This window comes from Mustelus asterias, chromosome 26, assembly GCF_964213995.1.
Source record: "Mustelus asterias chromosome 26, sMusAst1.hap1.1, whole genome shotgun sequence".
NCBI lineage: Eukaryota > Metazoa > Chordata > Chondrichthyes > Carcharhiniformes > Triakidae > Mustelus > Mustelus asterias.
Genome location: NC_135826.1, coordinates 41,351,502 through 41,372,359, shown reverse-complemented (window position 1 = coordinate 41,372,359; position 20,858 = coordinate 41,351,502). Strand labels below are relative to the sequence as shown.

At 44.9% G+C, this 20,858-nt stretch overlaps 1 protein-coding gene across 2 annotated transcripts in view; it reads right to left on the bottom strand.

Moving 5' to 3' along the window:
* The window catches only part of LOC144479625 (3',5'-cyclic-AMP phosphodiesterase 4C-like), a 330,099-nt gene that overhangs the window by 246,383 nt on the left and 62,858 nt on the right, over positions 1-20,858 (bottom strand). The gene's annotated exons all lie outside the window — the stretch shown is intronic.

Sequence of the window (20,858 nt, the reverse complement as noted above, 5' to 3'; positions counted from 1 at the left end):
CCGCCCCTCACCTGCTCCGATTCCGTGGCAGGTGAGGCGGTAGAATTCCGACGAATATCTCCAACTGTGAAGCACTCCTTCAGTATTGCCCTGAAAGTGTGAGCCTGGATTCAGGGTTGAAATCTCGAGAATGGGCCTTGCAAACAATCCTTTCTGACTCCGAGGTCAGAGGGAGAGAGAGAGAGAGAGAGTGTGTTACCAACTGAGATGGCGATGAGCAGGCAAGGTCAAATTGTGGATTAGTGGCAAAATGGCACCAAGTTTAGGATTGAAAAGGGTGATGTGTTAAGGAGGGGAGAAGACCAACAGTGCTGACAGAGGATGTCCCGTTGTGATACTCTGTGTTGCTGCCTCTTTATTTGGTTTCCTGATTGACAAACAGAGACTGCATCGCCATGTCACCAAGAACTGGAGTACGTCAAAAACTGTGTTCTGAGGAATGAGTTTCATAACCATCAATGGCATGATGTTGGAACTGCCCACACATTGTAAATCTACGCATAATTGAATCATCTGCAGACAAAGCAATAATTCCTGTCCAGCAAGTAGATTAGAGGCAATAAATAATCAATAACATCATCAAGCTGGAGCTCTTAAAACAAGTTAAAATGAGAGATTTGGAGGACGACATCAAATGGGCAACTACTTCTGCACTGAACAGTGTGACAGAATTTTTATACAGAGGCACCGGGAGTAAAACTTGCTTAGAGACTGTGTGTGTGTGTGTGTGTGTGTGTGTACACATGTGTCTATGGCATAATAAGTAGTCTCACAACACCAGGTTAAAGTCCATCAGGTATATTTGGTAGCACGAGCTTTTGGAGCGCTGCCCCTTCATCAGGACTCACCTGATGAAGGGTCGGCGTTCTGAAAGCTCGTGCTACCAAATAAACCTGTTGGACTTTAACCTGGTGTTGTGAGACTACTTACTGTGCCTACCCCAGTCCAACACCAGCAACTCCACATTGTGTGTCTTTGGGTATGTGTACATGTGTGTGCATGCGTATGTATGTGTATATATGGATATGTGGATATGGGTGTGTGTGTATATGGGTATGTGTATATGGGTATTTGTGTGCATATGGATGTGTATATAGGAGTGCATGTATATGTGTATATGGGTATGTGTATATAGGAGTGCGTATATAGGAGTGCGCGTGTGTGTGTGTATATATGGGAATGTGTATATCGGAGTGCGTGTGTGTATATAGGAGTGTGTATATAGGAGTGCGTGTGTGTGTGTATAATATGGGAATGTTTGCATCTGTGTGTTTCATGTTATCTGCAAATTTTTAAATTGCGCTCTGTACCCACAGGTTCCGCTGTGGGTAGCGTCCCTGCTTCAGAAGCTTCGGCTTTGAGTCTCAGCCCAGCATCCTGGGAGATGTATTCAAAACCTGGCCAAACATGTTGTGTATGCAAACCCTTCCACCACATACCAATAGCAGACAGTGAGAGGAGGAGAGATTCCTGATCAGCGCTGTGACAGAAAGGACATTGGAACCTTGACGATCACTAGCAAGTTGGGCTACCTGAGTGAAGTGTGACACATCACCACCATCGGCCACGTGTTCCTGTTGTTAATGCGCGCTCAAAATAACAGTGGAAACCTGGGTAACCTCCTCCAATTTGCAACACAACCATTCACCATAAATGTTTCCTACCCCTTAGCCGATTTTTATTGCCATTGCCCCTTCCATGGGCTTTAATTTTGCTTACAAATCCAAGATGTAATACCTGAACAAACATCTTTCAAAAGTCTATATACACAGCATCAACTGCACTGCCTTCATTCAACAAGAAAGGGTTTCCAGTGGCAGAGTGTTGAATTTGGGCTGCAGATTTAAGCTGATGGGCAAAAGAGCCAGAATTGATATGAGGAAACGTTGAATCACAGAATCTTACATTGCAGAAGAGGCCCTTCGGCCCATCGAGTCTGCACCGACGCATGAAACGCCCTGACCTGCCCACCTAATCCCATTTGCCATCACTTGGCCCCTAGCCTTGAATGTTATGGCGTGCCGAGTACTCATCCAGGTACTTTTTAAAGGATGTGAGGCATCCCGCCTCCACCACCCTCCCAGGCAGCGCATTCCAGACCATCACCACCCTCTGGGTAAAAATGTTTTTCCTCAAATCCCCCCTTATCCTCCCACCCCTCACTTTTAACTTGTGTCCCCTCGTAACTGACCCTTCAACTAAGGGGAACAGCTGTTCCCTATCCACCCTGTCCATGCCCCTCATAATCTTGAACACCTCAGTCAACTCATCCCTTAGTCTTCTCTGCTCCAGAGAAAACAACCCAAGCCTATCCAACCTCTCTTAAATGCTCCATCCCAGCAACATCCTGGTGAATCTCCTCTGCACCCCCTCCAATGCATTCACATCCTTCCTATAATGTGACGACCAGAACTGCACGCAGTACCCCAGCTGTGCAGTGATCTGGGAGGCGCTGCCTGAAAGAGCGGTGGAAGCAGATTCGATAGGAACTTTTGGATGAATACTTCAAGAAAAGCAAGGACTTGGACCAATTGGGTACCTCTGTGAAAAAGCTCGACAGTGGGTTGACTGAGCTGTAACTTTCTATGATTCTTTACCATCGATAAGATGATGCCAAGGATCTGAAAATCACTCATGCTTTCTTTAGGGTCCACCTTTCAGTCTGCAACCAATGTGTTACGACTAAGTGATAAGGGGGTGAACTGGCTCCCCCGCTATCCAACCTCCTCAAGTCAGTCACAACAAAGATTTCTGTTTCTGTTTCATGACGATATGCCTTTGCCAAATCCAAATGTACTTACCTAATCAGCTGAGAGTGATAATGAGCCAATCAAACAAAGTTTTCTCGAGTTGAAGAAAGAGCAAATTTATCAATCACTAAAAGGTGATTAAAGATAATAAAAACACAATGCCATGTACTCAGCTCACATGCAACCATTTGGGCCCCACATACACGCACGCACGCTTGGAGATAAGGGAAAGATAAAGTCCAATGAAAATAGTTAAAATAATATACTTAAGTGTCCTTTGATTGTCCTTAAGGTATAGATTTTTAAATGCTGTGGTTGATTGGAATAGCTGGTTTTGTGGATGTGGTCAGATAGAAACATAGAAAAACAACAGCACAAACAGGCCCTTCGGCCCACAAGTTGTGCCGAACACATCCCTACCTTCTGGACCATAGAAGAAACATAGAAAAACTACAGCACAAACAGGCCCTTCAGATGTAGAATATGTTGCAATTTTGAGGAGATCTCAGCTCGCCAGTAGATTTCTAATAAAGTTGGCTTCCAAACTGGGTAATACGCTTGTTCCAAAATAGAGGGAGAGAGTGTAGTGTCCTGACTGTGTCAGGGGTTGTGGGGTTTACACAAAAAGAAAAGACTTGGTTTGCACACGAGGATTCAAACAACAACACAACAGCTTTATTGAGGAGCTGCTCTCTCTGCACTGCAGAAAATAAAACTGAAAGTAAAACAGCAACCTGAACGCACACCAAAAATAACATCACCATCAAATTGTGTGTTCAGCTCTTAAAGCAGCCTGCGCATTATAAAAAATATATAACATCCCTCTCTCTTTCACAATAAACTACCATGATACTATACACAGAATCAATAATACTCCAGAGACAGTACTACCCATCATTAATCATTAGACACAGTCAATAAGAAAGTCGTTCAGAAGGATGTCTGTTCCTCTTTGGTTGTACATGACATTGTGGGATTTGTCTGTCCTTGACCTTAGAAGTATGATTTGGAACTTCAGTGGACACTTCTTCCCTGAAACTAATTCAGAATCAATCTCATGTGGAATGGCAGCAAGACACACAATCATCAGGCAACTCAGATACAACTCAGGGTAGAATTTTACCGGCACATCCCCGAGGTTCATATGTTCCCGCCCGAGGCCAACAGAGCATGCCGTTCTCAGAGTCTTGCCTGCCCCCCTGAATCGGGGCGGGCGTGCCGGTAAAATTCCGACTTAAGTCTCCCGCAGCAGTATTCACAACACGAGGGACTAAAGAAGTTGGTGCTTCTGGAGATAATTCCGAGAAATTATTGCGAGATGACGACAATTGGTCAACACGGCGTCACCAAACTAGTTCAATTTTGGTTTGAACCGTGTAAGAAATGTAACCTGTTTTTGCTCAAACTATGGCTGGTGCCCATTTCTCACTCGTGGCAGAATTCCACTCTAACACTCAATCTCCTCGCTGAAATGAGTGTTGTTTTGCTCTCGCTTCTCGTCCAGCAGCTTGAGATTGCTGTTGATGCTCGACTATCTCTGAAGTTTCAGGAGATAAGAACAAATCAAATGCAGTTCTCAACTTTCTCTTTGAGGATAGCAATATCGGTGAATTTTGGTTAGTCGCATGAGTAGTATTTCTCTAAGATGACAAGAAGCTATTCACATGACGTGATAACAAACTTGCTCCTTCGAAGCCTTTAAAGTAAGTTTCAAGGATTGTATGAGTCTTTTAGCTGGTCTTTTGGCTGATGGGTCATAAGGTGCAGATTTTGTATGCAGAATACCATTTCCTTTTAAACATTCACATGTCTACTTTTAAACTGGAAAGAGTGCAGAAAAGATTTACCAGGATGCTATCGGGACTTGATGATTTGAGTTATAAGGAGAGGCTGGATAGACTGGGACTTTTTTCTCTGGAGCATAGAAGGCTGAGGGGTGATCTTATAGAGGTCTATAGAATAATGAGGGGCACAGAGCAGCTAGATAGTCAACATCTTTTCACAAAGGTAGGGGAATCTAAAACTAGAGGGCATAGGTTTAAGGTGAGAGGGGAGATTTACAAAAGTGTACCGAGGGGCAATTTTTTCACAGAGGGCAGTGAGTGTCTGGAACAAGCTGCCAGAGGTGATAGTAGAGACGGATACAATTTTGTCTTTTAAAAAGCATTTAGACAGTTACATGAGTAAGATGGTAGAGTGGGATATGGGCCAAATGCGGGCAATTGGAATTAGCTTAGGGGTTAAAAAAAAAAGGCAGCATGGAAAAGTTGGGCCGAAGGGCCTGTTTCCATGCTGTAAACCTCTATGACTCTATTTTGACTTAACCCTCAAGCTCTTGTGACGTAAACTGTGAATCATGATCAGTACAATCTGTTCTGCTTTGCTAAATCTTGCACAAGGTTTCTCAAGTTTTTCAATGGTTTGTTCAGATGTCATAGAGTCATAGAGGTTTACAGCATGGAAACATGCTTTTCGGCCCAATTTGTCCATGCCACCCTTTTGTTTTAAAACAACCCCTAAGCTAGTCCCAATTGCCCGCATTTGGCCCATATCCCTCTACACCCATCTTACCCATGTAACTGTCTAAATGCTTTTAAAAGACAAAATTGTACCTGCCTCTACTACTACCTCTGGCAGCTTGTTCCAGACATTCACCATCCTCTGTGTGAAAAGAATTGCCCCTCTGGACACTTTTGTATCTCTCCCATCTCACCTTAAGCCTATGCCCTTCCCTACCTTTGGGAAAAGATATTGACTATCTAGCTGATCTATGCCCCTCATTAATTTATAGATCTCTATAAGGTCACCCCCCAGCCTCCTACGCTCCAGAGAAAAAAGTCCCAGTCTATTCAGCCTCTCCTTATAACTCAAGCCATCAAGTCCCGGTAGCATCCTGGTAAATCTTTTCTGCACTCTTTCAAGTTTAATAATATTCTTTCTATAATAGGGTGACCAGAATAGCACACACTATTTCAAGTGCGGCCTTACCAATGTCTTGTACAACTTCAACAAGACGTCCCAACTCCTGTATTCAATATTCTGACCGATGAAACCAAGCATGCCGAATGTCTTCTTCACCACTCTGTCCACCTGTGACTCCACTTTCAAGAGCTATGAACATGTACCCCTAGGTCTCTTTGTTCTGTAATTCTCTCCAACGCCCTACCATTAACTGAGTAAGTCCTGCCCTGGTTCAATCTACCAAAATGCATCACCTCGCATTTGTCTAAATTAAACTCCATCTGCCATTCATCAGCCCACTGGCCCAATTGATCAAGATCCCGTTGCAATTGGAGATAACTTTTTTCACTGTCCACTATGCCACCAATTTTGGTGCCATCTGCAAACTTACTAACCATGCCCCCTATATTCTCATCCAAATCATTAACATAAATGACAAATAACAGTGGGCCCAGCACTAATCCCTGAGGCACACTGCTGGTCACAGGCCTCCAGTTTCAAAAACAACTCTCTACAACCACCCTCTGGCTTCTGTCAAGAAGCCAATTTTGTATCCATTTAGATACCTCACCATGGATTCCGTGAGATTTAACTTTGTGCAACAACCTACCATGCGGTACCTTGTCAAAGGCCTTGCTAAAGTCCATGTAGACAACATCAACTGCACTGCCCTCATCTACCTTCTTGGTTACTCCTTCAAAAAACTCAATCAAATTTGTGAGACATGATTTTCCACTCACAAAGCCATGCTGACTGTTCCTAATCAGTCCTTGTGTCTCTAAATGCCTGTACATCCTATCTCTCAAAATACCTTCCAACAATTTACCCACCACAGATGTGAGGCTCACTGGCCTGTAGTTCCCAGGCTTTTCCCTGCAGCCCTTCTTAAACAAAGGCACAACATTTACCACTCTCCAATCTTCAGGCACCTCACCCGTGACTATCGATGATTCAAATATCTCGGCTAGGGGACCCGCAATTTCCTCCCTAGCCTCCCACAATGTCCTGGGATACACTTCATCAGGTCCTGGGGATTTATCTACCTTGATGCGCTTTAACACTTCCAGCACCTCCTTCTCTGTTATATGTACACTCCTCAAGCCATCACTATTTATTTCCCCAAATTCCCTAACATCCATGCTTTTCTCAACAGTAAATACTGATGAGAAATATTCATTTAGGATCTCACCCATCTCCTGTGGATCCACACATAGATGACCTTGTTGATCCTTAAGAGGCCCTACTCTCTCCCTTGTTACTCTTTTGCCCTTTATATATTTGTAGAAGCTCTTTGGATTTTCCTTTGCCTTATCTGCCAAAACAATCTCGTGTCCCCTTTTTGCCCTCCTGATTTCTCTCTTAACTCTACTCCTACACCCCCTATACTCTTCAAGGGATTCACTTGATCCCAGCTGCCTATGCATGTCATGTGCTTCTTTCTTCTTCTTGACCAGGGCCTCAATATCCCGAGTCATCCAGGGTTCCCTACTTTTGCCAGCCTTGCCCTTCACTCTAAGAGGAATGTGTTTACCCTGAACCCTGGTTAACACACTTTTGAAAGTGTGCCACTTACCAGACATCCCTTTACTTCCCACATACTCCCCCAATTAACATTTGAAAGTTCCTGCCTGATACCATCAAAATTGGCCTTGCCCCAATTTAGAATTTTAACTTTTGGGCCAGACCTATCATTCTCCATAGCTATCTTAAAACTAATAGAATTATGGTCACTAGTGCCAAACTGATCCCTCATTAACACTTCTGTCACCTGCCCTTCCTTATTTCCCAAGAGGAGGTCAAGTTTTGCCCCCTCTCTAGTCGGGCCATCCACATACTGAATGAGAAATTCCTCCTGAATACACTCAACAAATTTCTCTCCATCCAACCCTCTAATACTATGACTGTTCCAGTCAATGTTGGGAAAGTTAAAATCTCCGATTATTACCACCCTATTTTTCTTGGAGCTATCTGTAATCTCCTTAATCTCATGACAACAACATCTGGCCACTTCGAGTGTGCATCATTTATCACTAAGAACATGTAACCTTCAAATGGACCAGCGAAATGTACATGTAATCGCTGCCATGGCAATTATAGGCCAATCCCAAGGATGTAAAGAAGACAAGGGTGGTGCATTTCATATTCATACATAGGATTGACACTCTCCCACTTTTCCTTCAATCTGAGCATCCAGGCCCGGCCCCAAAAATAACTATATGCCAATTCCTTCATCCGGACCGTACCAGGATATCCTTCATGTAGCTGTTCAAGAACTCTTCCACGCAGACTAGGAGGAATGATCCGTCTGATTCCCCACAATAGACACCAACATTTGACAGTCAACTCAAGCTTTCTTGACACATCACTGTTGCCTCACAGCGCCAGGGACCCAGGTTCAATTCCGGCCTCGGGTCACTGTCTGTGTGGAGTTTGCACGTTCTCCCCGTGTCTGCGTGGATTTCCTCCGGGTGCTCCGGATTCCTCCCACAGTCCAAAGATGTGCGGGTTAGGTTGATTGGCCATGCTAAATTGACCCTAGTGCCAAAGGGATTAGCAGGGTAAATGTGCGGGGTTATGGGAATAGGGCCTGGGTGGAATTGTGGTTGGTACAGACTCAATGGGCCGAATGGCCTTCTTCCGAACTGTAGGGATTCTATGATTTGGTTTGAAACCAGGATGCACATGTTGTGTTCCGGCTATTGTTCCTTTCAATATCGTATCCATCATCTTCCCATCATGGGACTATTTGTGGTTTGTCTCTGAACTTGAGAAATGATCTACTAGCAAAAAATAAAGAATATCAGCAAAGCTGGTTGATGGCCTCAGTTCAATAGGTAAAGATTACATGGAGCTTAATAGGATGGAGGGTTATAGGTAGGTCTAGAAGGTAGGGATGTGTTTGGCACAACTTGTGGGCCGAAGGGCTTGTTTGTGCTGTAGTTTTTCTATGTTTCTATGTTTTCTATAAGCGTGATAATGCATCAGTATCAGCATGGCACTCTGACTGACAATACTTCATATTGTAGGAGTGTGCAGATAAGATCAGTGGCCACCTTTGCAATCGGCTAGCCGCTAGTAAAGGTATACCTTTATACGTCCCAAAAATAATAGCTTAGTAGCAGTCGATGATCAGTCAATAATGCGAAATGATGATCATATAAATAATGATGGAAACTTTGTCCTCCAAAAATTATACTCAATGCTTCTTTTTCTAGTTGAGTGTAGTTAGATTCAGCACTACTCAGAGTCTCCTGAAGGCATAACATGTGAAGCGACTGCCCCTACTCCATAAGGTGAGACGTTGCAAGCAAGCAGTAATGGTAGCTTCAGATTAAAATGAACGAATACTTCAGACTTCTGCAAAGCATCTTTGACATCTTTGTATGCTTTCTCACACTCTGTTGTCCAGTCCCATGACTGTTTTGCACATAATAAATTATGTAATGATTTCAATAATGTAGCTAAATTGGAACAAATTTGCCATAATAATTCACTAATCCCAGAAAGGACCTCAACTCTGTCATGGATGTGGTGCTTCTAAAATAGTGCCCATGCTTTTAGGTGCTTTATGTAGACCCTTCGTTATCAATAACGTGACCCAAACACTGGACTGAAGTCTGCAAAAAGTCACACTTTTCTTTCTTGATTATGCAGACTATATACTTGAAGACGTTCCAATGTTGCTTCATGTAGGTAGTGGAATGTCTCTTTAAAATTAAAGTAATAGCCCTTTTCAGACACTAAAACAAAATTGGCCAACTGAACAGCATGCTGGGAAGAGAACTGAGATAGTAAGCCTGGAGGGTGGCAGAATTCAATGTCAATTGGATCAGGCCAGACTGATATGCGAGTCATTTAGCTTGATTGACTACATTGAATAGGTGTTGATAAGACCATGTTGCGAGATTTCCGATGGAACAATAGATCGGTAGAATTGTGTTTGAGTCAGCCCGGCTCCTAGGGTAGAGGAAATCAATGGGGAAATTACAATACAGGTTTATTTGGTAGCACAAGCCACAAGCTTTCGGAGCAGTGCTCCGAAAGCTTGTGGCTTGTGCTACCAAATAAACCTGTTGGACTTTAACCTGGTGTTGTGAGACTTCTTACTGTGCTTAACCCAGTCCAACGCCGGCAACTCCACATCATCGAAATTACAATATCCAATACTGCCTTTTGTAACACCCTTCCTGGGAAAAATAAACTCATTTACATGGAGTAATTGAATTATGTTAATTACAGTGCGATATCGAACTGCTATAACTGCATGGGAGATATCAGCGTGTCAGGTACCAAGCTGACATAGCAAACAATATGCATGCCATGCAGACGCTACGACAACGGATGAATGAACACCGCTCGACAATCATCAGGCAAGACTGTTCTCGTCCTGTTGGGGAGCACTTCAGCGGTCACGGGCATTCAGCCTCTGATCTCTGGGTAAGTGTTCTCCAAGGCGGCCTTCACGACACACAACTGCGCAGAGTCACTGAGCAGAGACTGATAGCCAGGTTCCGCACACATGAGAACGGCCTTAACCGGGATATTGGGTTCATGTCACACTATCTGTAACCCCCACGACTTGCCTGGACGTGCAAAATCTCGCTGGCTGTCCTGTCTGGAGACAATACACATCTCTTTAACCTGTGCTTAATGCTCCCTCCACTCACATTGTCTGTACCTTTAAGACTTGATTAGATGTAAAGACTCACATTCCAAATCATTATTCATGTAAATTGAGTTTGTGTCTTTGTGCCCTGTTTGTGATCAGAACTCCCACCCACCTGACGAAGGAACAGCCTGTTCCGAAAGCTAGTGGCTTTTGCTACCAAATAAACCTGTTGGACTTTAACCTGGTGTTGTTAGACTTCTTACATAGTAAACAATAGGCAGCCACTCACTTCTCTTTGACCTTGGGATGAATTGCATATTGTAGCAGTCTTGCTTTGAAACTGTTTAGTTAACTATCAGGCTTTATCTTGAGCTTTACCTGAACTCCCTTCATTGATCCAAGTATCTCTTCAAATACACGCCTGTATTTATCCAGAAAGGTGCTGTACGTCTGCTTTGACATCGGCCAATCTGTTGACAGCACTCCAGTTTATCTTCTCCATAATCTCCCAAATAGAGCTGGAAAACTACCATGGACCACACGGAGAGGCAACTCTGCTGTTTGTCCACTCAACTCTACGTTGACTATGATGTAACCTTTTACTGGCACCATCTCTTCTGTGTGTGTCCTTAACATCACATCAGCTTGTTATAAAGGAAGATGCTTCAGCTTTTGCTGGTGTGTAATCTCAGGAATTAAAGATATGACAGCACCTGTATCAATCTCCAACCTATATGTTGTCCATTTAACTTCAGAATCACCCAGAATCTGTGATTCACCCCATATGGATAAGACATTCAGTTGGAGCTCCTCCTCATATTTCTGGACATTCTCTTCTTCACAATCATCATTCTTTCTTTCCATGTTATAAATTCGTTTTGTCGAACGCAACTTGTTCTTCTTCTTGAAGGTACCCAGATTCTTTTTTGAATATTCTTCTCGGGGATGCTGGTCTAACCCAGCAAGCTTTTGCAATATGACCCATTTTGCCACAATTCTTGCATTGACTATCCTTGCTCCAGCATTCACTCGCTGAATGGCCCATTTGGCGCATCTGTACATGCTTGTTACTGTTTTGACTTCTATATGGGCAGTTCCCAACTTGTGGATCTTCTTTCCTGCAGCAAATTGTGAAGCCTCTTTAGCAGCCAGTTCCTTTGACACTGCGATTTCTACTGCTGTCTTTAAACTCAAAGCATGTTCAGTAAGCAATCTTCTTTGGATAGCCTCATTTTGGAGACCACAAACTAGACGATCACAAGGAGAATCATCTAATGTCTCGCTAAACTCACAATGTCATGCTGTAATGACTCCTCGGACGCGGAAGTCCCTTCACCAAGTTCCTTTATTTACAAGATCCAATAACACTAGACAGAGTGCTCTCAGTATGCCGTCCCCTTCCAGAGGGACAGATGTCTGTACAGCGCGCAAGAAACAATACTTTTCACTGTATGTTAATACATGTGACAATAATAAATCAAATCAAATCAAGAGGAACTGGCACTCCTGTTTAAGATGTGGAGATGCCGGCGTTGGACTGGGGTAAGCACAATACTCCTGTTTAAGTACAGAGCATGGGGCTCCCTGATTGGACCATCAGTTTGGCCCTTAATCAGGGAGTTCATAGTTAAGCAGGTCAACCTCAATTGCCTGATTAATATTGTTACACATGCCAGCTTTTTTAACGTTGCCAAAAACTGAACAAAACTTTCACCTTCCACTTGATTCCTTTGATGGAACCTGAACCGTTCCGCGATGATCAATGGCTTTGGAGAGTGATGCTCTTCAAGGATCTTTGTCAAGTCATCACAACTTTTGGTTCCTGGCTTTGTTGGATGAACCAAGCTCCAGAAGAAATAACAGCTTTTATATTCCAATTGCACTGAGAAAAACAGGTGTGAGGAACTCAGATTCAATTTTATTCACTTGCGCAAAGCACTGAAACCGCTCGGCGTAGGAACTACATGTTTCATATTCTTCAGTGAAAGGCCCCATGGATCCTGTCTGGCCGGCCATGACCTGCAGACATTAGCGACTCGAGCCTGCTCAGTATATATCTTTTACTTCCCGGTACTCCCCTTTATAATCTGGAGACTGTTGTCTTGATGATTGTTCTTTTGAAACAGCCCCAGCTGTACAGCAAAGCATCCACTCTTTTCAAATATGCCAGTAAGTAGACTCACAACACCGGGTTAAAGTGCAATAGGTTTATTTGATAGCACGGGCTTTCGGAGCACTGCTCCTTCATCAGGTGAAGGCACTCACCTGATGAAGAGGCAACGCTCCAAAAGCTCGTGCTGCCAAGTCAGCACATTAAAAATCACAAATAAACATTAATAAATAAACAGATCAAATATATATGGACAGCAATGAAGATGGAAATCCAGCTGTACTAATGCCAGCATTTCTCCAATTCTCTGGAAAATGTGTGGGGGTGTGGCACTAGATTGTGACAATACTGAGCCTTTAAGAAAGTATTTGTGTCATGTTTCTGGTACAGGATTTTTTTTCCGCAGTCAGTTCCATTATCGGTGCCGCTTTGTCTGTACCTGACAGTACAAGTTGTCACTGCAGCAGCACATTTGATTGTAATTACTCAAAATGTTATTTTTAACCTGGGCTAATACTGTTCTGTTATTTTAGTGTTTTCCCCAGGGTTTTTTCAGTGGGGCTTGATTGACAATCATAGAATCCTACAGTGCAGAAGGAGGCCATTCGGCCCATCGAGCCTGCACTGACCACAATCCCACGCAGGCCCTATCCCCATAACCCCATGCATTTACTCTAGGTAGTCCCCCTAACACTAAGCATGGTCAATCCGCCTAACCCGCACATCTTTGGATTGTGGGAGGAAACCGGAGCACCCGGAGGAAACCCACGCAGACACGGGGAGAACGTGCAAACTCGACATGGACAGCAATCCAAGCCAGGAATCAAACTCAGGTTCCCTGGTGCCGTGAGGCAGCAGTGCTAACCGCTGTACCACCGTGCTGCCATCAAGTAAGGTCATGTGACAGGGCAGGGCTAGGGTCACGGAGAGAAAGCCAGCTCAGTTGCTGCTTGGGATCTGTAGAGAGCAGAAATAGTTCTGTCTCTCTGGAGATTGGAGACTGGCACCTGCAGGAAATAGGTCTCTTCCTCTGAAGTCCTGCTGCTTAAAGGTAGATCTTTCTCTGGAAATTGCTGTATGGGAGTCTGAAGGCAGCTGATACTCCTCTGTATCTGTCCAGAGGAGTTAAAAGGCTGGAAATCTGGCATCCACGTGAGCATATCTATTTTTGGGCTAATTGGTTCTGAAGAAGGATGTAAGTCTGTCAGATATTGCTTAAATTGGAACTGTAGATATAGATAGCTGTTAAGAATTATACTTTGTCGTGTTTAAGTGTTTTAATTGGTATAAGTTATACTCATTCTTTTTGTTATATTCTAACTGTGTTCTTAAATAAAGTTTATAAAGATTAAAAACTACGTAGTGTGCCAATACAATCACACCTGGAGTGAAACACCTTCCATTCACACTATCACCAAAATCAAAAAAGTTGGGGTCCAGGGTAACTTCACAATGAACCTTGGAATTTCTGATCTGGTCCCTAACAAGATGAATTGTACTTTCAGAGATTTAGCACAGACACAATGGGCTGAACGGTTTCCTTCTGTGCTCTAAGTATTCTATGATTCTCTCCAACTCCTTCCACCCTCCCAATCACTCACAGAATCATAGAATCCGACAGTGCAGAAGGAGGCCAATCGGCCCATCGAGTCTGCACCGACCACAATCCCATCCAGGCCCTACACCCATAACCCCATGCACTTACCCTAGCTAGTTCCCCTGACACCAAGGGGCAATTTAGCATGGCCAATCCACCTAACCCGCACATCTTTGGACCTTGGGAGGAAACCGGAGCACCCGGAGGAACCCATGCAGACATGGGGAGAACGTGCAGACTCCGCACAGACAGTGACCCAAGCCGGGAATCGAAACCGGGTCCCTCTACTTTTCACCTCAACTCTGTCAAGTTGAGGTGAAGAGTAGAGATGGATTTAAGGGAAAGCACTCTGGGGAGAAAGAGTTAGGTGTTGATGCTGATTGGGTGGGAGGAGGCTTGTGTGGGAGGAGGCTTGTGTGGAGCATAAACACCAGCAGTTGGACTGAATATCCTGTTTACGTTCTGTATATCCAATGCGAGATTGATTTAAGAGATTTCGAACAGGGAACCGGAGAAACATCTGCACACAGAAAGTTGAGGAATTCACTTTGCTGTGTTTATGTCAACATTCAAGATAAAACTAGATAGATAGGGAGATGAACGAGAAATGGATTGAAGAGACATAGCAAAGGGTGAGGGTGAATGTGATCAGGACCTTGGCTCACTTGGAAGGAAAATTTTGACTGGGATGGCTTCGATTGAATACACTGAGACCTGCTTCCACAGGCAGGAAGTCTCTGTAACCAGAGGGACAGACCTTCAGGATAATGGGCAAAAGAAGCAGTGGGGGTGATGAAGATAATTTTTTTATGCAGTTAGTTGTGATTTGGAATGTGCTGTCTGAATGGATAGTAGAAGCTGATTTAATTGTAACTTTCAACAAGGGAATTTGATGAATAGAATCATAGAATCCCGACACTGCAAAAGGAGGCCATTCGGCCCATCAAGCCTGCGCAGTCAACAATCCCACCCAGCCCTTAGCCCGTAACCCCATGTATTTACCCTGCTAATCCCCCTGAACTACATCCTGGGACACTAAGGGAGAATTTAGCATGGCCAATCAAGCTAACCCACACATCTTTGGACCGTGGGAGGAAACCGGAGCATCCGGAGGAAACCTACGCAGACACGGGGAGAACGTGCAAACTCCGCACAGACAGTGACCCGAGGCCAGAATCGAACCCGGGTTCCTGGCGCTGTGAGGCAACAGTGTTAACCACTGTGCCGCCGTGCTGCCCAAATACTTGAAGAGAAGAAGCTTGCAGGGCTCTGGGAAGAGAGCAGAAATTGGGACTAATTAGTTCACTCTTTCAAAGGGTCAGTACAGGCACAATGGGCCAAATTACCTCTTTTAGTCTTGAAGATTATTGGATAATAGTAGTTTCACTCAGTCAACACCAGCTGACTCAATACAACCAGGTTTGTCAATCCTGGCAACAAGGTTCAGGTCTGTCAAGGGGCCAGCATGTTAATGGTGGGGGTGGGGCTCAGGTTGGGGCAAGGGGTTTGACTGGCTCGTCCCTCCTGAGAGCAAAGTCAGCCTGTGTGGGGGAGCGGGGGGGGGGGGGGGGGGGGGGGGGAGGAACTCGCTTCATGCCAGTCCACTCCACAGCCATTACTGTGGGCTAACTAGGCTGCCCGCCATTCTTCAGCCCCTCACTGAAGAGGTGAGCTCCCACCCTAAGAAGCTGCAAGCAGTCCTCAGCAGAAGCCCAGTGGATCCTGGAGCAATAGCAGTCCAGGGTTCTTGAGCGGGTGGGTTTGGACAGTTTGTGGGGGGGCAGGTGGGTGTGGTGTGTTTTATAGATCAGAGATGTAGGCCGGAATTTTACCGGCGCACCCGCCCGAGGCTTGGAAGATTGCGCCGGAGGCCAATGGAGAATGTCGTTTAGCGAGTCTCACCCGCCCCGCCGGTAAAATCCCCCTCGTAGGAAGAGAGGGGAGGCCTTTCTTGGAGGGAGGCACACACTGATGCACCCCCTCCGTTGAAGATAGTATCCTCCCCCTTCATTTCCATCATTTTAAGAAGTTTTTTAAAACAATGGCTTGCCCACATCCACTCGGCTGCACATGCTAACTCTATTACGACGTGGGCAGCAGATTATAATCAATAAACTTCATCCTTCTCACCTCAATCATTTCCATTTTAATTAAGCGAAATTACAACTAACTCCTGGGAGGCAAGGATCGGAAAGGTAGACGACAAACTCGTGAGCAACATTAGAGACTAGTCAGATCTCTTCAGCAACTTATTGGTGGAAAGTTAGCCCTTTCAATGCTCAGAGTCCCTAATCTAATCTCTTTGAATTTGAATTAGTGAGGATGAAACATGACTTAATCACACAGCAATAAATCTATATCAGCCACTTTGTTCTCCATATAAAAGGGCCACAGAGACCTGACAATCCAGCAAAGATGCCGTTCTGATATTGTGGAGGTTTCTCAGCTCATCGATTGCCGAAATCCTCACCTCTGCCTTTGTTTGACCATTGACACGACCATCCCAAAGCTTTCCTTCCATCTCCACCCCCCCCCCCAGTTTAAATCGAGCTCTAAATCCTAACTGCAGGAAAGCCCCCTGTGCTCACTGAAATATTCCAGCTCCCAGGCCCCCAATACCACAATTAGAAAACTCATACTCTCATTTACAAATCCCTCCATGGCTTCACCTTACCCTCCCTATTTCTGTAATCTCCTCCAGCCCTGCATCCCTCTGAGATCTTCTCCAACTCTGGCCTCTTGAATATCTCAACTTTAATTGTTCTACCTTTGGTTGTTGTGCCTTCAGTTCTCTGGGACCTAAGCTCTTGAATTCCCTCCCTAAAACTCTCTGCCTCTCAACCTTACCATCTCCTCCTTAAAGACACTCCTTAAAACCTACCCAAGCGTTTGGTCATCTGTCCCAATTGGTGGAGGATGCCAGTAAGCTGACTACCCGCGCCAGAGTAAAGACTCTCAGTTATAACACTCTCTCTGTTACACTATCGCCCAGGATAAGACTCAGTTATAACACTCTCTCTCACACACTGTCCCTCAGTATAAGACTCTCAGTTATAACACTTACACACTGTCCCTCAGTATAAGACTCTCAGTTACAACACACTCTCTCTCTCTCACATTGTCCTTCAAGTATAAGACATTCAGTTATAATACTCTCTCACACACATTGTTCCTCAGTATAAGACTCTCAGTTGTAAAACTCACACACACTGTCCCTCAGTGTAAGACTCTCAGTTAGAACACTCTCTGCTACACACCCCACACTCAGTATAATAAGGGTTTCAGAATGAATTTTCACTTTGGGACAGAAATCAGGAGTCGGGATTGTTTCCTGATCCTGAACCTACTCCTGCGATGCAGAGAAACAGTGACTGTCCTGGAATTAAGGTGCTCCTCAAGTAGCATTGTTGAGACAGGTTCCCTGTCCAATTGGAGGGCTGGTTTATGAAGCCAGAGGGCCTATCAGAGGCTTTCTATCCTCAGGGGAGCAGCAGGATGTAATGAAGGGTCAGTAAGAACTCAAAATAAAAACCCAAAGAGGCAGCCAGGCCGCCTGTGTATGTGGGGAATCCCTCTACAGCTTGAACCAGGTAGACAGAGAAAGCCTGTATGCCTGCCCGCTACACTGGGAATGATATCCATCCCCATTCCCAAACACAGTGAGAGACCTGGAAACTCTGCCTTCTGTTTCACTCCACATTTAATCGCCCCACCCATCGTGGGAATCGGAGTGGGTGAGGGGCGGACAATTGAAAGGTCTGATTTGATTTGATTTATTATTTTCACATGTATTAGTATACAGTGAAAAGTACTGTTTCTTGCGCGCTATACAGACAAAGCACACCGTTCATAGAGAAGGAAACAAGAGAGTGCAGAATGTAGTGTTACAGCCATAGCTAGGGTGTAGAGAAAGATCAACTTAATGTGAGATAAGTCGATTCAAAAATCTGACAGCAGCAGGGCAGAAGCTGTTCTTGAGTCGGTTGGTACGAGACCTCAGACTTTTGTATCTTTTTCCTGATGGAAGAACGTGGAAGAGAGAATGTCCGGGGTGTGTGGGGTCCTTAATTATGCTGGCTACTTTGCCGAGGCAGCGGGAATTGTAGACTGAGTCAATGGATGGGAGGCTGGTTTGCGTGATGGATTGGGCTACATTCACGACCTTTTGTAGTTCCTTGCAGTCTTGGGCAGACCGGGAGCCAGACCAAGCTGTGATACAACCAGATGGTGCATCTGGTTACGGATGGGATGTACCGCAGGTTACTGTGGGAGGCGAGGGAAGAGATTGCAGAGCCTCTGGCGATGATCTTTGCATCGTCGATGGAGACGGGAGAGGTGCCGGAGGATTGCGGATGTGGTTCCTATTTTCAAGAAGGGGAATAGGGATAGCCCAGGAAATTACCGACCGGTGAGTCTAACCTCAGTGGTTGGTAAGCTGATGAAGATCCTGAGGGACAAGATTTATGAGCATTAAGAGAGGTTTAGTATGCTCAAGAATACTCAGCATGGCTTTGTCAAAGGCAGATCGTGCCTTACGAGCCTGATGGAGTTCTTCGAAAATGTGACTAAACACATTGACGAAAGGAAAGCAGTAGATGTGGGTTTATATGGATTTTAGCAAGGCGTTCGATAAGGTCCCCCATGCAAGGCTTCTCGAAAAAGTGAGAGGGCATGGGATCCAAGGGGCTGCTGCCCTGTGGATCCAGAACTGGCTTGCCCAAAGGAGTCAGAGAGTGTGTATAGATGGGTCTTTTTCTAATTGGAGGTCAGTCACCAGTGGAGTGCCCCAGGGATCTGTTCTGGGACCCTTGCTGTTTGTCATTTTCATAAATGACCTGGATGAGGAAGTGGAGGGATGGGTTGGTAAGTTTGCTGACGACACGAAGGTTGGTGAGGTTGTGGATAGTCTGGAGGGATGTCAGAAGTTACAGAGGGACATAGACAGGATGCAAGACTGGGCGGAGAAGTGGCAGATGGACTTCAACCCAGATAAATGCGTAGTGGTCCATTTTGGCAGGTCGAATGGGATGAAGGAGTACAATATAAAGGGAAAGACTCTTAGTACGGTAGAGGATCAGAAGGACCTTGGGGTTCGGGTCCATAGGACTCTAAAATCGGCCCCGCAGGTGGAGGAGGTGGTTAAGAAGGCGTATGGTGTGCTGGCCTTTATCAATCGAGGGATTGAGTTTAGGAGTCCGGGGATAATGATGCAGCTATATAAGACCCTCGTCAGACCCCACTTGGAGTACTGTGCTCAGTTCTGGTCACCTCATTACAGGAAGGATGTGGAAAAGATTGAAAGGGTGCAGAGGAGATTTACAAGGATGTTGCCTGGATTGAGTGGCATGCCTTATGAGTATAGGCTGAGGGAGCTCGGTCTTTTCTCCTTGGAGAGACGTAGGATGAGAGGAGACCTAATAGAGGTATATAAGATGTTGAGAGGTATAGATCGGTTGGACTCTCAGAGGCTTTTTCCCAGGGTGGAAATGGCTGCTACGAGAGGACACAGGTTTAAGGTGCTGGGGGGTAGGTACAGGGGAAATGTTAGGGGGACGTTTTTCACACAGAGGGTGGTGGGCGAGTGGAATCGGCTGCCGTCAGTGGTGGTGGAGGCAAACTCAATAGGGTCTTTTAAGAGACTCCTGGATGAGTACATGGGACTTAATAGGATGGAGGGTTATAGATAGGCCTAAAAGGTAGGGATATGTTCGGCACAACTTGTGGGGCCGAAGAGCCTGTTTTGTGCTGTAGTTTTCTATGTTTCTATTTGTAAAAGTTGGAGAGAGTCGTTGACCTTGGGTGGGATTTTACGGTGTCGGGTTCAAACGAGGTTGTAAAGCCCCGGCCAATATGTGTCTCAGTCCCAACATCCTCTCTGTTACATTCTCCATCATTAGCACACGGCAGCAAGAACAACACCACTTGTTTGCAAATGGTTTTGAAAATCAGTGCAGTTTTGTAGGAAAGGATTAGCATTAATATATTTATGACCTCGGGAAGTCTCAAAGCTCCTCTCAGATGATCAAGTACTTTTGAAGTGATACTGTTCTAATGTAGGAAACTCAGCAACCAATCAGTGCACAGCAAGCGCTCACAAACAGCAATGAATTGAATGAGGAGCTATTGTTTTTTAATGATAAATACTAGCCGGGACACTGAGGAGAATTCCCCTGCTCTTCTTCCCATCGTTGACCAGAAAGGCAGATGGAACCTCAGTTAGACGTCCCATCTGAGAGATCCATCAGAGTGATTTCAGGTGTTTCCCACACAGAGATTCCTACGCGGTGAATGCGGGAGACTTTCACCGCATCAATAACACAAACAGCTCGGTGCTTCTGGAACTAACTGAGACATCAAAAAGTCAGGAGTTGAAATCCCACCACGATTAACTGTGAAATTAATTTTCACATCAGCGGTTCCCATGAAAGCTGAGAGATTGTGGCGAAAAGATTAAGAACTAATATCCTTCAGGAAAGGCCACGTCAGCCCCCTTCCTCGTCCAGCCTAGTCCCAAACTCCTGTTGCTAATCAGATGGAGACAGAAACAGGATGTTACAAATAATGTGGGCAGACACAGAGGGAAAGCGAGGGTGGACGGTACATTCACTCTGTAGCTAATTGGTAATATAAATAGTATGTAAATGATTGAGAATTTACAAAACTCAACCTGACGCCATACGATCTCTGGACTTTAATACAAAACTCAAGAGTTCAGTCAAACTGTCGTGTTTATTCTATAACTTCAGCAGTTCTGCATTTTGCAACGTATTGGACGGGATTTTCTGTGTATCCCACCCCGTGTTTTGCGACGGTGAGGAGGTGACCCGCCAT